This window comes from Arvicola amphibius, chromosome 6 (genome assembly GCF_903992535.2).
Source record: "Arvicola amphibius chromosome 6, mArvAmp1.2, whole genome shotgun sequence".
In the NCBI taxonomy this organism is placed as follows: domain Eukaryota; kingdom Metazoa; phylum Chordata; class Mammalia; order Rodentia; family Cricetidae; genus Arvicola; species Arvicola amphibius.
The window spans coordinates 62,405,976-62,425,288 of record NC_052052.2 but is presented as its reverse complement, the minus strand read 5'-3'; the positions used below and the strand labels follow the sequence as shown (position 1 = coordinate 62,425,288).

The 19,313-nt window shown below is 38.6% G+C and overlaps 1 protein-coding gene across 1 annotated transcript in view; it reads left to right on the top strand.

Moving 5' to 3' along the window:
• The window catches only part of Ccdc171 (coiled-coil domain containing 171), a 350,758-nt gene that overhangs the window by 271,016 nt on the left and 60,429 nt on the right, over positions 1-19,313 (top strand).

Genomic DNA, 19,313 nt, shown 5'->3' with positions numbered 1-19,313 from the left:
AGTAAGTTTTCTCCCTAGGGCCTTTGACTTATTTATCCAACAGGCTCATGGGCACATTGATGGTGTTAGGTTGCAAGCCTTAAATGCAATAAAAAGTGATTGGTCACACCCATAACATTTATGCCACTATTGCACTAGTGGCTATATCTTACCAAACAGAATTCATAGCTGGGTGATTGCTTTTCTCCTCTGGTACTGTTCATAGCACCTTCCAGACAATAAAAGCTAGACAATATGGATGAAACTTCCAATTCAGTACAAGCTAGATTTATCCATGTTCTGAGACTCACTTATAAGTAGAGGAGAGTGTATGGGGAGAGATAAGTAACACTAAAGGCCTTTTGAACAAGCCTCATGGAAACTGCTGTAGAAGTTGTGTGTATGTGTGTGTGTGCGCGCACGTGTGCAGTCGTGTATGTGTGTGTGCAGTTTCAGTGGACTTACCCTTTAAAGGGGAGGGGACAGTACCCCAACTATATGCCACATGCTACCAAAAAAAAAACCTCTGTACCAGGAATGGGTTGCTTCTTTTTGAGTTGCTGGCCAATGGAGCCCCATAGACCTCTCAAATATTATGAGCTTTTGACAGTATTATTGGTTGCAGTCCAGAACTTGATGATAAGACCATATTTGTTGATATATAGCACACACATTTAAAACCATATAAATATTATACCAGATTATTATTAATCATGAATTATGAAATGGTTTATTGCAATTTTGCTTAATATGTGAATTTGCATATACTCCACCAAAACATATCCCTATAAGATGATTCTGTAGATCAAGTCCAGATGATGTATTTTGTTTTAAGACAAGATTTATTTTCATCACTCAGGCCTACAACCTCACATTAAAAATTATAAATGTCAGACACTCTTAAAACTATATAGGCAAAATATCTGAATAATTACACTGCATAAAATGTGATGATAAAGATCCTTGAATTAATCCTTTTCAGATTTTACTCCAAAACTAATGCTGGCCAGGTGTCCAAGCTTTTATTGAGAATGTGCCCTATCTCCTGATGATGATATTATTTACTATGTGGTGTATTTTCATGTTCCCAAACTCTGAGAGGTCTTGAATAATGGAGTACACTGGCTGTAAGGACTTTGGATGAGGAATCATAGGAAGGGAACTTGGGCTCCAAAATAGATTCCATATGGTGACACATGTTATTGCTTCAACCTCCACTGAACTACAGTGGTTTTGTTGATAACATAAACTCTTCCATCCCATGCATCATGAGCTCACATGGGATTTTACATTAGTCTTACTGTGTTTTTCTTTCACAGTGTACAGAAAGCAAATGTGTTGCTTTAGTTGGGCATCAGAAATACCTTAGAACCAATATATCCTCACACCAAAATGGTCATGTGTTAATTTATTTCTAAATAGCTAAAAGAAAGAATTTTGAAGTTTAAAGGAGTCTAGGTAAGGGGTTTCTTTCAGACCTTGGATGACTCAAAGGTAGCTGCATCAGTGAAAAGCCCACTCCAGCATGAATGGCAAATCACAAAAGCTGTATCCTTGAAGGCGACGTGATTGTTTGGAGAGTCCTTCACCCCCAGCAACCGTCACTGCCTAAATAACCTTGAGGAAGGGCCTATCAAGCCTTGTAAGTTTCAGGAACTTCGTGAGCATTATAAGTTTCATTTACTTCTCAACTCAGTCTCCCCACTTTCTCTGGAGGAGAAGTGTCTATGCTTGCTGGCCTCTATCTTTTTTATGTCTGCCTTCACCCCAAATCTTCATGAGCCTCCATCGTTCCATTAACATCTTGTTTCACAATTAACTCAAGAAACCTTCTCTCATGACTGAGGGCATAGCCTCCCCTCTCCTCTCACATCCCGTTGCTCTCACCCTCCCTGATTTACTTTCCTACAGAGCAATACTTTGTTATTGTCTGTCTCACAGCATACAAGGTTAGCAAGGCTTTGGCTGACTTAAAGCACTTTATTTTAGCACCTAGAACATAATGGGTACTCGAAGGTTGTGTACAGATAGAGATTACCCATGATGTCACAGAAAACAGGCTGTGTTTGGGTTTATGTGTGCTTTATTTAGTGTAATCAGGGAGTGTCCTTGTGAGTGAGTCATGTAAATCACCCCCACTCAGGTGTCTGTTACTTAGTAGGAGTCGAAGAACAAAGTATATGATCTCCAAGGAGCAGACTTTTAGTTGTCAAAAGCTTGTGTGGCATTTCTCTTTATCATCCCTATGTGTTATGATTTTGAAATTGGAACAGGTTTAACTACCTGAATTCCAGATCACACCATTACAATGGAACAAAACTTCTCTTATATACTTTTTTTTGGGAGACAGAGTTTCTCTGTAGCTTTGGAGCCTGCCCTGGAGCTCATTCTTGTCTGGCTTCACACTCACAGAGATCTGCCTGCCTCTGCCTTCTGGATGCTGGGATTAAAGGTGTGTGCCACCACCATCTGACTCTCTTACATACTTCACACGGTGTATTGTACCCACATGTCAGTGAAATCCCAAAAACTTTAATAATCTCCATTGTAAAATGTCTGATACTGTCAAAGTGTGGCAGTTGCTTAAAAATGGTGACTATAATAATTTCGAGAGCTAACATAATAAATTAGGTTTCTTCATTATACATCACAATTCTGTGTCATCCACTAGCTACACCATTCTCAACTTACCACGTTCTATTTGCAACACATTAATAAGCTCACTGGCAACATATACCTTATCTATATAATAAGCATTTTGTAGATACCTAAAATTTGAAGTTCCCAAAGCAAGGTAATTTATTGTGACTGTTGTGTTGCGACTGTAGCTGCTATTGGCCTGGAAGTATCTTCTGAGAAACACAGTACTCTGCATTTTCCAATGGCTTCGTGTCTATATGCAATGGTTTCCAGTAGGAACTTTACCCCCAGTCGTCAATTATTCTTCAGTTCCTCTTCTGTACTCATGTAGGAATTCAACATGTGATTTCTTTTCTATATGTCATTATCCCTTTAGTACTCTATTATGTTAACCTCCAACATAATAAGAGCAGTAATCACCATCAGTCTAGCATCTGCACTTAGCCTTAAAATTGGCTTTGATTAAATTCTGATTGAAATAACATATTTGAATGGGGTTGGTTTTATTTTTTGGCACATTTAAGTTGTATATGCCATGGTTGAATAGAAACCAAAAAAATTTAGGGTCTAAACAAGATAAAAAGAAAACATCGTCCTAAAAAAAATCTGCTGTGAAAGTATTCTGCAGCTCTGCTGAACATGGCTCCCCACGGGGCCCTTCAGACCTGAAAAGCTACTATATTTACATCCTTCAAAGAGGGTGCCAGTAGGAATCCTGAGTGATGAGATACGTCAAGTCTGCTGCCATTTCAAATGCCAAAAGAGGAAATGAGCTTGGATTCATGATTTACTTTCGCATATATGTGAGTATATATGTGTATTTATGTTTGTACATATGTATATATGTAGAAACTAACCAAAATACAGTTGAAATGATACTAGTTCCATGACTTGTTTGCATGGAGAAGCGGTACATTAATTGTTACAAATGTTTCTTGAATGCCTGTCACAGAATAAATGGCATTACCAGGAAAACATCGTCTTAAGTTATTTTTAAGTGAAAACTTTTATTATAAAGAACTTAAAAATAAACACTGCAAACGTGAAGTTTACCCGACCCAAAGTCTGTATACCTCAGTGAACTTTTATATGGCTAGAATAGCCACTCTCTGAAGCTGCGAAGCTTCACACCGAATTTACGCTTCCTGTGCAGTTAGTCCACCACCCCCCAATTTTTTTTTCGATCTTTACTTGCAAGTGTTCATTGCAAAGAACATTGTTTTGGTCGAGCCTCTTGCTGCTTCCTCACTGGGGCTCCTCTTACATATCTTGTTGTTGCCCTGTGTTATGAAGATCCTGTAGCTTTGATCTGCAGGACAGGCCTCTTCATGTGCTTCAGCAGATCATGGGTGGGGTAGGTCAACTTATAACCCTGGTTCTGGGCCTGTATAGTTGCAGGGTTGGTTAGCCCATTAGCTCTCCCTTGCCCTCACCACCAGGGTGGGTTCTCCAGCACTGTGCTGGATAGTTTATCCCTTGCAGCAGTGAGCGAGGGGCAGGGCCAGGTCTGCTTTTGTGCCCTCAGGGTTGGCTCTCCTATACTTACAACATAAGGGCCAAGTCTACTGTTGCCCAGGCAAGCTTGCCCAGTAGTGAGGGACTACTCTCCTGAGTCCTGCAGCTGGTGAAGGGCAGGAACATTTCTCCCACTTCTATGACCTCAGGACCAGCTCTCCCACTAGCCATAGGTGGCAGGGGCAGGCACGAGGGCATCTCTCCCCTGCTTACACTACCATATGGAAGATGAGAGGTGGGGGCCAGATCTCCCACACTCACTTTCTTGAACTTGTTTACCTGTGCCCCTATTAGTAGAATCAACCTACTGTGCTAAGGAGGAGGGTCATCTCCCTTGCCCACCGCAGGTGGCAGAGGGCAGGGGAGAGGGCATCTTCTCCCCACCCTCACTACCACCTGGAAGATGACAGAGGTGTGGCCACCTATTCCATCCTCACAGCCTTAGGGCGAGCTCACCCACACCTCCCTAACAGGGTCGCTCTACTTGATGCTGCCCAAATGAGGAGCAGGGTCCGCTTTCCTGAGTGCTGCCCCTGGTAAGCTCCATCATCTGTTGCAGGCAGTGAGGGGTAAGGGTGTCGACTCTCCCCACCCATGCCTCCACATGACAGATGCATAGTGGACATCTTTCCCATGCTCACAACTTTGGAGCTGGCTCATCCGTACCTCTGCCAGCAGGGTTGGCTGTACTGTGTTGCCCTGGTGAGGTGCAGGGCCTGTTCTCCCAAGTACTACAGCTGGTGAGAGGCAGGGAAGCTCACTTGCTTTTATGACCTCAGGGCCTGCATTCCTGCCTTAGGTATAGAGGGGTGGGGTATGGGGAGGGCATCTCTCCCCTGTCCATGCCACCATATGGCAAATAAGTGGTTGGACCAGATCTTCCACACTCACTTTCCGGTTTGGCTCATCCCTGGCTATCACCAACAGGGTCAGCTCTGCTGTGCTGCCCAGATGAGGTACAGGGCTCACTTTCTTGAGTATTGCTGCTGATAAAGGGGAGGGTCAGCTACCTCGCCAGCTAGAGGCTGTAGGTGTGAGTGGGGCAGGGCATCTTTCCCTTGCCTCCATTATTATACTGCAGATGATGGAAACAATGCCAGCTATGTATTTCTATTTTTGACTCATTCCAGGTGTCAACAAATTTGATATTAAGTTACGTTGCTATAGTGAGACTGTCTTCCTTAGGCATCGTATCATAAATACTGTCTTATTGTCAGTGAAAAGTTTTGTTGCAGCAAATAACTATAGACTAGATTTTAGATGTTTCTTTAGAAAGAACCTATTTTACTATCTATAAAAATATACTTAAAATATCTTACCTCTGTCTAATACTGATATTCCTCAGAAAAATTTAATCTTTGATGATCTAATACACTAATTTTCCTAATTTGATATAGTTATTGCCATAGCTAACATTTACTTGAGTGTGTATGTATAGCATTTACTTGTAAGCATGGTATCTTTTAATGTATTAATTGTCATTTAATTTACATAAATTCTTTTAAACATAGTAATTATTTTTTGTGGAAAATAACTATATTTAATACATGTAGTGTATTTGGCATATTTGTTTTACTTGGTGCCATTTAGAACATAGAATGAAAAGTATTTATAAGTTTTGGTGAAATGTTAGAGGTTTTTGTTTCCCAGTTACTCAGCAGTGTGACAAAAGGTTCAATTTTAGTGTTCAAATTTTAGGATATTTTTTTTACTGATTTTTCTCTTACCATCAGGGCTCTAGTGATTACATTTTCTCTGATGTTTTGTTTTGAAATCTGACTGCTACACAATCTGGAGAAAGCACATAATATAGGAAACCCTTTTATCCTTAAGTGATATTTACTTCTTTGTATCACAGAATATTTTGCATTTGAAGTACACATATTTTCCTTACAATGAAAACATGGTGTCCTGGCTGGCTTTTTGTCAAGTTGATACAAGTTTCAGTTAAGTGGGGAAAAGAACATTTTTATTTTGATTAGTGATAGATATGTGAGGGCCCTGCACACTGAGTGTGGTACCATCCCTGGGCAAGTGGACCTGGAGAAGAAGGCAGGCTGAGCAAGCCACAAGAAGGAAGCCAGTAAGCAGCCTTCTTCCACGGCTTCCACTTAGTTTCTGCTTCCAGGTTCCTGCCTTCATCCTCTGTCCTGATATCCCTCAGTTATAGATTATAGCCTGAGAATTCTGAGATGAACTAAATCCTTTCCTCCCCAAGTAATTTTTGGTCATGTTGCTTTATCACAGCAGTGTTAAAGTAACAGAAGGGCATTTTGCATGTTTGGCTTCTCTCATCTTGCTAGAGTCAGTTGTTAATACTAAATTTTATCTCTAAGACAGTTTTTTTTTATCTTTTTTTGGTCCAGAAGCATTTCCCTGTTTCTAAAGTAGCCATGTGAACCTCTCTGAGGTACAGACTTCATTGTATCTGCTAAGCCCCTGGGGTGAGAGGTGATGTAGGACACTCAGGTCCTGGGCGTGCTGTACATGGTCTCATGCTATGTCTTTTCCAAGTGTGAAACAGTGGTGACTCAATATGGAAACAGTGTGTGTAGTGAGAGTGTCGGCTTCAGAGGACTGGTCGGGGTCATGAGGTACTTGTTGCTGATGTGGGATTTCCTCTGTATGCTGTGAGTACCATTGACAAATAAAGGAACTGCTTTGGGCCTATTGCAGAACTATAGGGGAAAAGAGCTAGGTGGGGAAAACTAAGCTGAATGCTGGAAGAAAGGAGGGGGAGTCAGAGAGAAGCCATGTAGCCCCACCAGAGACAGACACCAGAACTTTAGCTGGTAAGCCACAGCCATGTGGTGATATACAGATTAATAGAAATGGGTTAATTTAATATGTAAGAGTTAGCCAATAAGAAGCTAGAGCTAATGGGCCAAGTAATGTTTTAAATAATATGATTTCTGTGTGATTATTTTGGTTCTGGGTGTCTGGGATGAACAAGCAGCCTCCACCTACAAATTTCCACACCAATGTGGTGGACTAGATCCACGTAAAGCCTGAGAGTGCTTGGAAAGGAATTCTAGACACAAAAATACAAAGTTTAGCTGCATTTATTTTCCCCAATGAGCTTTGCATGCTGGTGGCATACTATGGCTCCTTTAAGAGAGGTTTTTCTGATTCAGTGGTAGCAGGAAAAAAAGCTGTGGTTTTAAAATGCCTGCTTTCTGGGCCGTGCTGCTGGCACCAACTCTGACTCTTTCTGTAGGTCTGGCTATGGAGCACTTGAATGGGGTTTGTGGGCCTGAGTGCTTGTATGCCCCCTTGGAAAAGTATCTGAGACCATGCCTGAAGTTCAGTGCTCCTGTCTGGACAGGTGGCAGGATCAGGACTGCTAGGAATGCACAGACAGGCGAGCATGGCATATTTCTGTCCCCATACACAGAAATAGTTCCAGGCAACACAATGCTCTGCCATTACTCAGATAAAAAGTGTTTATGTGTTGCATGCTCATTCTCAGAGTTAAAGTGCTGAGCACAGCTCCTACCTGGTGACCCCAGAACTGGCAGTAATGGTACCTCCACCATTTTGAAAGTGGAGAGAGGCGGAGCCAATATCCAGAGATGCTGCAATCAAGCTGCTTACCATTTTAAAAGCTCTTCAAGACAGGAAAGAATTTCAGATACACAACAGGACAGATTCAGATATAAAAGACCTCTAAATGAGTTACGGTGTGAGATAAATGTACGTAGGCTTGGGAGAGAGAAGAAAAAGAAGATAGACAATTATAAAAAGAAGTAAGTGGTTTAAAAAAGGTAAAGTTTTTAAAGAGATAGGGTACAGACAGCCATAGATTAAAGGAAGAAAGATAATAAAATAAATATTAAAAAGTAATAAAGAATAATAAGCCATGTAACAATGGAAAATTCACAGAGAGTCTGGATTGTGTATATCTTTGTGTTTTCTTTGTATTTTTTGATTGTGAAGGAGCTAAGTACAGAGAGGCATTTAATTGTATTGGCTGCTAAGCTAAACCAGCATGTATATTATAACGGTATCTTGACTTCAGAATTTGGGTGTAAGGATATGTTGCTTTGGAAAAGAGGTTCTTCTTTTGTTTCCACAGAGGATGAGAACCTGTGGATTCATTCCAGGCTAATGTGGTTTGATGCACCAAGATCCCCTGAAAGGTTACCACGAACACTCCCAAAAAATGTTTGCCCAATAAACAGCAGGAAAATGTTTGGACAGAACTATGCCCATATTTCCAAATATTATCTATAATGTTTATTTACATTTAAAGGGAAATATGCTATAGAGATTTGCTTTGGAATGGATCTTGCTCTGTTGATACAAATTTAAGATCAATTTTGTTATGTTTGTATATATATTTATGACCTTGATTAAGGTATTGTGTTTATGTAGCTCGTTTAAAAATGTAATGTATATCTAAGAAATATAGTTAATAGATAATTATTTATGACTGTCAAGTTTATAGTCATGTTAGATTTTCTAGATGGAAAGATATGTACTTCAGATGGATAGGCATTCTTCAAACCTTTCAAAGACTACAGAGTATGGCATTTAAAATGTTTAAGAATTTATGACTTTTTATGACTGTGAGACACATCTGCTCCTGGTAGCACCAGTCTACTTAAAGAGGAAGATGGGCATTGAAGAGGCTCCTTATGGAGTTGGTTATCCAGGAAATTGTTCTTTCCTGGACTGCTTGATGAACTGGACATGCAGGATCTGCAGAAAAATGACTGCTGAACTTGTCTAAAGATGAGAGATGGTTCTTCAGAATTCCTACTTCATGAAAGAGTCTGCTAGACATTCTGAAGGACACAGAAGAAAGTGACTGACAAACTGCCAATATAGGCAGAACTGTCTTTGAAATTTCTTGCTTTGTGGAAAAGTCTTCTGGATACTATGGGCCTGTCAGCTGAAGATGGATGCCACATGGTACAGAAGAACTTTGGATGACTGTCCAGGCAGCGAGATGTCTCTGTCATTTCTAGAGTTTTGGAAGTTGCTTACAATGTACTTCTTGTATACTTAGATAATATTATATCCTTCTGGAGTCTTTGGTGGAGTTGAAGAATTTAAAGTTATAGTTTTCCTTAGTTATGATAAAAGATAAAGTAGACATAAATATTGTAACTGTAGTTCTTGCTTGATATATATTTTGTTATATGTAATTTTTATGTGGGATTCCGTCTATATGCTGTGATTACCATTGATAAATAAAGGAACTGCTTTGGGCTTATAGGAGAGCTATAGGGGAGCAGAGGTAGATAGGGAAAACTAAGCTGAATGTTAGGAAAAAGGAGGTAGAGTTAGAGGGAAGCCATGTAGCCTTGCCAGAGACAGATAGCCAATAAGTGACAGCCACATGGCAATATACAGATTATTAGAAATGGGTTAAATTAATATGTAAGAGTTAGCCAATAAGAAGCTAGAGCTAATGGGCCAAACAGTGATTTAAATGATATGGTTTCTGTGTAATTATTTTGGTTCTGGGTGGCCGGGACAGACAGGCAGCCTCCACCTACATGTTCCTTGTTCACTCCAACCCTGATTAATTTGGATAATTATTTTTGTCTTATGACAATGGGGTACCTTTTTCCTTATCAAGGAACTTATTGTTCACTGGCATCCTGTGCTATATTTTTTGGCTCATTTGAGATCTTGGGTAAAACCCAGAACTCTATGCAAGTTGGAGGAACTGTTTTCTAAGGCCTTAAATGTTTTATATTTGTAAAATGAACTTCATAGGATCTCATATTATCTATTCATTTTACATCTGAGAATTCAGGAAATACTTTCTACAAATTTAGGAAGCAGGATTGCTTTTAAAATATTGAACTGGACCTCTGCTGGAGCAGGCCCAAGTGAGTCACGTCCGCAGGACCAGACCCAAGTGAGTGACCTCTGCAGGACCAGGCCTGAGACAGTGACTTCCATGGAACCAGGCCCAGGAGAGTGACCTCTGCAGGAGCAGGGCCAAGCTAGGGATATCCATAGGAGCAGGCCTGAACCAGCAGCCTCCATAGGAACAGACCCCAACGAACCTCCTGGATTGCAGAATAACCTCCGGGAGTGCCAAGCAACCTCTGGGAATACTGAGTGACCTCTGGGGTGACTGGAACTGTGGCTCTGACTTCACCATGAGGAGCAATCTGAGCCACTGGTGCCTGGAAGAGTGATCATCAGACACACGGCCCAAGTTACAAAAATTGGAGGAAAATATGGGTAGACAACTTAAGAATATACTCAACACCACAAAGTGCAACACAACACCAGCAAAAACTAGTGACTCTAAAACAGTAAGACTTGAACATCACAATACAGGTGAAACAGAAGAAAATAACCAAAAAATAATTTTAGGAAGATGTTTGAGACCCTTAAAAAGGAAATGAAAAATTCTCTCAAAGAAATGGAGGAAAAGACAAACAAAAATTGGAAGAAATCATCCCTTAAAGAAGACCAAGAAAAAGCAATCAAACAGGTGAAAGAAAGAATTCAAGACTTGAAAACCAAAATAGAGACCATAAAGCAAACAGAATTGGAAGGAATTCTGGAAAGGGAAAATATGGGAAAATGATCAGGAACCACATTTGCAAGCATAAATAGCAGAATACAAGAGATGGAAGTATCTCTAGTGCTGAAGATACAATAGAGGAAATAATTCATCAGTCAAAGAAAATGTTAAAGCTAACAAAAGCTTAACACAAAATATCCAGGAAATATGGGACACTATGAAAGGACCAAACCTAAGAATAATAGGGGTAGAAGAAGGAGAAGTCCAACTCAAAAGCACAGAAAATATATTCAGCAAAATCATAGAAGAAAACTTTCACAACCTAAAGATATTTATATGAAAATAAAACAAGCTTACAGAACACTAAATAGACTGGAGCAAAAAAAAAGTCCCCTTACCACTTAATAATCAAAACACTAAACATATAGAATAAAGAAAGACTATTAAGAGTTGCAAAGTATTTCCCTGATTGCTAATGTGGCTGACGGTGGAGGAGGACTGAGAAACCAAGGACAACAATGGCGATGAGCTTGAACTCTACAGCATGGACGGGCTCACTGTGAGCCTTGTCAGTTTGGTTGCTCACCTTCCTGGACTTAGGGGGAGCTGGGAGGACCTTGGACTTAACATAGTGAAGGAAACCCTGATGGCTCTTTGGCTTGGAGAGGGAGGGAGTGGGGGTATGGGTAGAAGGGAGGGGAGGAAAGGGGGAGGAGGAGGAGAGGAGATGGAAATTTTTTATAAAAAAATAAAGAGCCGGGTGGTGGTGGCGCACGCCTTTAATCCCAGCACTCGGGAGGCAGAGGCAGGCGGATCTCTGTGAGTTCGAGGCCAGCCTGGTCTACAAGAGCTAGTTCCAGGACAGGCTCTAAAAAAAAAGCTGCAGAGAAACCCTGTCTCGAAAAACCAAAAAAAAAAAAAAATAAAGAATTAAAAAAATTACCAAATAAAAAAAAAAAAGAGTTGCAAAGTAAAAAGGCCAAGTAAAGACAGATCTACCAGAATTACACCTGACTTCTCAATGGAAAAAATGAAAGCCAGAAGATCCTGATCAAGCATTATGTAGACATTAAGAGACCACGGATGCCAGCCCAGACTATACCCAGCAAAACTTTGAATCACTGTAGATGGACAAAACAAGATATTCCATGACAGAACCAGATTTAACCAATACCTAGCCACAAACCCAGCCCTATACAAAGTACTAGAAAGAAAACTATAACTCAAGGAAGTAGGCTACATCCACAAAAACATAGACAATAGATGATCTCATAGCAGCAAATCCTAAAAAATGGAAAAATACACACAATCACATCACCAATAATAAAAACTAAGATAACAGAAACTAGCAGTCATTGGCCATTAATATCCCTTAGTATAAATGGAATCAACTCACCTATAAAAAGACACAGGCTAAGAGATTGGATACGAAAACAGAATCCATCCTTCTGCTGCATGTAGGAAACACACCTCAACCTCAAAGATAGACATTGCCTCAGAGTAAGGGGTTGGAAAAACTTTTTCCAACCAAACGGAACCAAGAAACAAGCTCTTGTAGCTATCCTAATATCTAACAAAATAGACTTCAAACTAAAATCAATCAAAAGAGATAAAGAAGGACATTTCATATTTGTCACAGAAAAAAATCCATCAAGAGGAAATATCAGTACTGTACATCTGTGCCCCAAATACAAGGGCACCCTCATGCATAAAAGAAACACTACTAAAGCTTAAATCACAAATTAAACCCCACACACTAATAGTGGAAGACATCAACACCCCCCTCTCACCACTGGACAGGTCTGTCAGACAGAAACTTAACAGAGAAATAAGGGAACCAACAGATGTTAAGAGTCAAATGGACTTAACAGACATCCGTAGAACATTCCCAAGCATAAAAGAATGTATCTGCATCTCAGCAACTCATGGAAGCTTTTCGAAAACTGACTACATACCAGGCACAAAGCAAACCTCAACAGATACAAAAAATTGCAATAACCCTATGTTTCTTATCACCATGGCTTAAAATTAGAATTCAACACCAAGTTCAGAAAGCCCTAAACACATGATAATTAAACAATGCTCACCTGAATCACCAATGAGTCAAGGAACAAATAAAGGAAGAAATTAAAGACTTCCTAAAATTCAATGAAAATGACCACACAACATACCTGAATTTATGGGATACAATGAAAGGAGTATTAAGATGAAATGCCTACATGAAGAAACAGGAAAAATACTACACTAGTGAGTTAACAGGACACACAAAAACTTTAGAACAAAAAGAAGCAAACTCACCCAGGAGGACTAGACAACAGGAAATAATCAAATTGAGAACTGAAATCAGAAAAATAGAAACAAAGAAAATAATATAAAGAATCAATATGACAAAGAGTTGGTTCTTTGAGAAAATTGATAAAATAGACAAACTTTTATTCAAATTAACCAAAAGGCAAAGAGAATATTCAAATTAACAAAATCAGAAACAAAAAGGGAGACATGAGAACAGACTTGGAGGAAATCCAAAGAATAATCAGGTCATACTTTGAAAACCTGTACTCCACAAAATTGGAAAACTTAAAAGAAATGGACAATTTTCCGAGTAAATATCACTTACCAAAATTAAATCAAGATCGGATAAGCAAATTAAATAGACCTATAACTGCTAAAGAAATAAGAACAGTATTCAAAAGTCTCCCAACCAAGAAAATCCCAGGACCTGATGATTTCAGTGTGGAATTCCACAAGATTCTCAAAGAAGAACTAATACCAATACTCTTGAAATTGTTCCACACAATAGAAACAGAAGGAGCATTGCCAAACTCACTTCATGAGGCTACAATTATCCTGATCACGCAAAGACATTACTAAGAAAGAGAATTACAGACCAGTCTCAGTCATGAACATTGATGCAAAAATACTCAATAAAATACTGACAAACTGAATCCAAGAATGCATCAGAAAAATCATCCACCATGACCAAGTCAGCTTCATCCCAGAGATGCAGGGATGGTTCAGCATAGGAAAGTCTGTCAATATAATCTACCATATAAACAAACTGAAAAAAAAAAACCCTCATGATCATCTCATTAGATGTTGAAAATGCTTTTGACAAAATACAGCATCCCTTCATGATAAGAGTCTTGGAGGGAACAGGGATACAAGGAATATACCTAACCATAATGAAGGCAATATACAGTAAGCTAACAGCCAATATCAAACTAAATGGAGAGAAACTCAAAGTGATCTCACTGAAATCAGGAACAAGACAAGGTTGTCTACTCTCTCTATATCTATTCAGTATAGTACTTGAGGTTCTAGCTAAAGCAATAAGACAACAAAAAGAGATCAAGGGGATATGAATCAGAAAAGAAGTCAAATTCTCACTATTTGCTGATGATAATTTACATAAGTGACCTGAAAAGTTCCTCCAAAGAATTTCTACAACTCATAAACACCTTCAGTAGTGTAGCAGGATACAAGATTAACTCAAAAAAATCTTTTACACAGATGATAAATGGGCTAAGAAAGAAATCAGAGAAACATCACCCTTCACAATAGCCACAAATAGCATAAAATATCTTGGAGTAGCTCTAACCAAATGAGTGGAAGAATGACAAGAACTTTAAATCTTTGAAGAAGGAAATTAAAGAATATACCAGAAAATGGAAAGATCTCCCATGCTCTTGGTAGGCAGAATTAACATAGTTAATGTGGCAGTCTTACCAAAAGAAATCTACTGATTCAATGCAATGCTGATCAAAATCCCAGTAAAATTCACAGACCTTGAAAGAATAATATTCAACTTCATATATAAAAACAAACAAACAAACAAAAAAATCCCAGGATAACCAAAACAATCCTGTACAAAAAAACCCCCAAACTTCTGGAGGTATCATAATCCCTGACTTCAAACTCTACTACAGAGCTACAATATTGAAAATGGCTTAATATTGTCTGAAAGACACTAGGAAATGTTCAACATCCTTAGCCATCAGAGAAATGCAAATCAAAACAACTCTGAGATGCCATTTTACAACTGTTTCAATGGCCAAGATAAAAAACCCTGATGACAGCTTATGCTGGAGAGGATGTAGGGTAAAGGGAAAACTCCTACATTGCTGGTGGGAGTGCAAACTGGTACAGTCTCTTTGGAAATAAGTATGGTGTTTTCTGAGAAAATTAGGAAACCTCCTACCTGAAGACCCAGCAATACCACTTTTGGGCATATACACATAGGATGTTCAATCATACCACAAGGACACCCAATCATACCACAAGGAAATGTGATCAGCTATGTTCATAGCAACATTATTTGTCATAGCCAGAAGCTGGAAACAACCTAAATGCCCCTCGACAGAATAATGGATAAAGAAGATGTGGTAATTTACACATTGGAGTACTACTACACAGCAGAAAAAAACAATGGCATGTTGAAATTTGAGGACAAATGGATGGATCTAGAAAACATCATACTGAGTGAGGTAACCAGACCCAGAAAGACAAGTATAATATGTACTCACTCATGAGTGGCTTTTAGACATAAAGCAAAGAAAAACCAGCCTACAATTCACAATCCTAGAGAACCTAGACAACAAAACATCTGATGGAAGAGTGTCTATGTGTTACTTTCTTTATTAATAATGATTCTTGTATATTGATACAATGTTAAATTATATTGACTATTGTATGCATGCATGTTTCTACCTCTGTTTAAAACATTTTTTATGTATTGATATATAATATATATTATATATATTTACAATATTTCAGTTTACACTTCTACCTTTGATTAAGATACTTATATATTGTTTATATATTGATATATATTTACCATATTGCATTGTATATTTGTACATTGTTTATATTTGGAGATCATATTGTCCTCATTTATTGCACAGTTGTTTATTGTCTTAGTCTTTAAGTTAGATAGGTATTGAGAATTATATAGATCAATAGTCATCTATGTTTGTCATTCATAATTAGACTAATCAGGTTCGTTAGATACATAGAGATTATACTCAGAATAGATAATCTTCAACCTCTTCAAAGAGCTGTAGAAAATGGCCTTTAATTTAACTCAGAGTTCCATGGTAGACAAATAATTTGGTAGTGAGACACAATTGCTCCTGGCAACACCAATCTATTCCCGAGAGAATGTTGAGCACCAAAGACACTCCACGTGGAGCCTTTCTTCTTGGCAGAACTGGCCTTGGGCAAAGAAATGCCCATACCTCAACCACTGACAGATACAGAGCATCCATAAATGGATAAAACAGGACTGTCATATTCTGCCAAGACAGGGTAAGATAGTTTTGAAAAGTTTCTTGCCTTTGAAAATGGTATGTCAGTTACGTTAGGCCTTAGCCAAAGTTGGTTGCTTCAACGCTGCAAACGTGACTTTGGGTGATTGTCCAGGTAGCTAGTTGTCTCTGTGATTTGTTGCATGTTTTAGAAGTTGTTTGAATGCACTTCCTTAATACTCAGGTAACATTATTTTCCTTCTCAGATCTTCGATGGGGTTCAAGACTATATATAAATGTAGACTTAAGCTAGTTAGAATAGGATATTTATACTTATTGTATATAATTTCATAGTAGGTTTAGAACTCTTATTTAAACAAAAGGGGGAGGTGTTGTGGGAGCTCCTTCCGCCCCTTCAGCCAATAGCTGCTGAGATTCCAGCCCACTGGGGCGTGGTCTCTCTTTTTAAAAATGCAGCCACTTCCCTCTGCTCCCTCTCTGGCTTCCTGCTCCACTTCTGACGACTAGGCTCCCTTCCTGATTGCGCAGAGGGCTGTTGTCTGGGACGGTGATCTGTAAGTTTTTCCCCTTTAAATAAATAACCATTCTATTAATCATAATTCCAAACTGGTGTGGGATTGTTTGTGATTTACGCCTTCAAACATCCTAAGAAAGACATACATGGATCTAATGTACATGGGAAACAGACAAGATCTCCTGAGTAAACTGTGAGCATGGTGATTGTGGGAGAGGGTAGAAGAGGATTGGGAGGAAAAGGGGTGAGTGGAGAAAATATATAGCTCAATAAAAATAATACAAAATATGCAAAAACGTTGAACTGTTTCATCTCAAAATATTAAAGGTTGTGACTTTTGTGACTTAACATTGAAATGCTAATATAAGAGCATTTTACGGATTGAAAAATAATTCTCATTTTCATTAAATAAGTTATATGAATGTTTACAGTCATCTATACATTTATATCCTTATATAGCAAGAATATATTCATATGTACTTGCATTTATATGTGTGTATACACACATATGCGTGTCACCTATCAGAGGTTATGTCATTAGGATTTCAGTGCAGAAGTTAAAATAGAACAATAGAATTACAGTGAGGGTCAGGAGGTTATCACTTTAGAAGCATGTCTTAGAGACATAATACAGTACAATACCATTAGATTCGTAGGGGAACAGCTTTGCTTTATATGTTCCCTGGTTTCAATCTCATTGCCATATCGCTCACTTGCTAATATCCTTCTGCTTTACCCTGAAAAATTAAAGACAGTATTTGTCCTATATGATTATAGAGATGTAATAACAGTTGTTGATTGTAGTAAATAACTAATAAATATTATGTGTTTTAGTTGTATGGATCTCACAACAGTTTTGGAGGTAGAGAGTAAAGTTTCTTTTATCTCTATTTTATATAGCAAGGGAGGAGATAAAGGTCTTGGAGACTGTGTTATATCCTCTGAGAACACAGTGCTATGTATGTAACAGAGCATGAACTGGGTGGATTTAGTAACTCATTGGAGAAGAGAATGAACTGAGAACAACGAAGAGAGATTGGACATGTGAAGAAACAGATGTAATTGGATGTTTTTGCCACTTCCGCAAACCTTATGTACGCTACTGCTGAAGTATCCAGCCTCATTTCTGTCTGAGTTTTACAGACTTTTGACACCTCAGGAAATACTTGTTATTATTAGATATAAACTTATTTTAAAATGACTCAACGTGGGGTAGGCTAGGACACACGATATCTTCCCACACCCCAGGTGGTATCATGATTTACTTTTCAGCAGAGAATTTACTTTTAGGTAGTCTGTTTTATGCCTATAGCTATGCTTTTTCCCCCTCCAGCTTGAGAAAAATGTAATTAATACTTTATCCATTAGGTTGGATATTAAAATGATATTTTCCAAGTACCTTTATTCCTTTCTGTAAGGTAATTTATACAAATAGGAAGGTTGCAGTTTTCATTTCTTCTAATTTTTAGTTAATACATGCTTCAGAGGTTGTTACTTCAACCATCTGCTCAAATACTCGCTGTGAACTATACTCTGGGATACAAACTTGTAGATATTGAGCCTGGCCTCACAGACTTCCTGTCTGACATAGAAGAAAAACATGTACCGTAGTAAATGTCTCCAGTGAATGCAACTACCAGAGCTGGTGTGAGCAGCCCACAGGGAGTGAGGACAGACACTAACTACAGTTTTGAGGCTTTGTAGATGGTTCTTGAGAAAGAGCTGCTGTCTCAGAAGGATGTTTGAGGGCAAATAGGAATTTATTAGGGGAAACCTCCGAATTTTCTAGTAACTAGACTACTTCTGCTTCTCAGACACTGAACACTATTTCTTACTTGTTCACTAAATTATTCTCCACATCCATTCAGAATTGCTAAAATAAATACCTGGTCTCTCAAGGCTTTTTCAGTTTAGCCCATCAGACTGAATGTAATTTGCACATTCTTAGACTCTATCACTCATTGCATGGTATGTTTGTAGTAGGAACATTTCCTTCATAAATACTATAGTACTGTTTTTGAACATATCTTTGAAATGTTTGAATTAATGTTGATGTATTTAAAGCATTTTGTAAGATTCGTTGAAGAGGGTACAATAGAATCCCTTTGGGTTAAAATTCACTGAAGGTTTCTTTTATAAGGAAAAGACTATAGAGTATGGTTAAACCATGTTGCAGAGCTTAGCAAATCCCCAGTCTGCACTATGTAGGGAAGATGGTAAGATAGCCAGCAGCTGCTTGTATTGTTACTATTATGCAGATTGTATCTGAGGACACCTCTGTGTTATTATATGGTGGACATAGGACACTTTTCTCTCAATATAGGAATCAGCAGTTAGTCACAGGATTATTTGAACTCTTTTGTTTCGAAACGTTTTTTAGGTAGATTGGAAGTTTTACTAACTCAGCTTATTATGAAATATTAATATATTATTCATATACCCATGTGTTGTCTCTTAGATGAAATTTAGGTCAAATTACAACCTGAATTTACTTTTAGTACGGAAAATAAGTGTGCCATATTTAAAACCTGTGTTCTAAATTTTAAGCATAATAGATCACAGTACATCTGATTTAAATAAATCCTCTGAAATAAAGACTTAATTGCCTTTCCCCAAAACTTTCTATCTCTCTGTATATGCGCGCATCTCTGTGTGCAGGTGTGTGTGTGTGCATGTGGAGGTGTATGTGCACATGGGCACCTGCGGCAGCCAGTCTTGTTCCTTAGGGGCCATTCACCTTGTTATTTGAGAGAGAGTGTTAAGGTAGGCTGGTGGCCAGTGATCTCCATGAATCCTCCTGTGTCCCCTTAAACTGAAGTTATAAATGTGCAACACCATCCCTAACTTTTTGCATGAGTGCTGGGGGTTGAACTCGGCTTCTTACTCTCGTGCAGCAAGCACTTTCCCC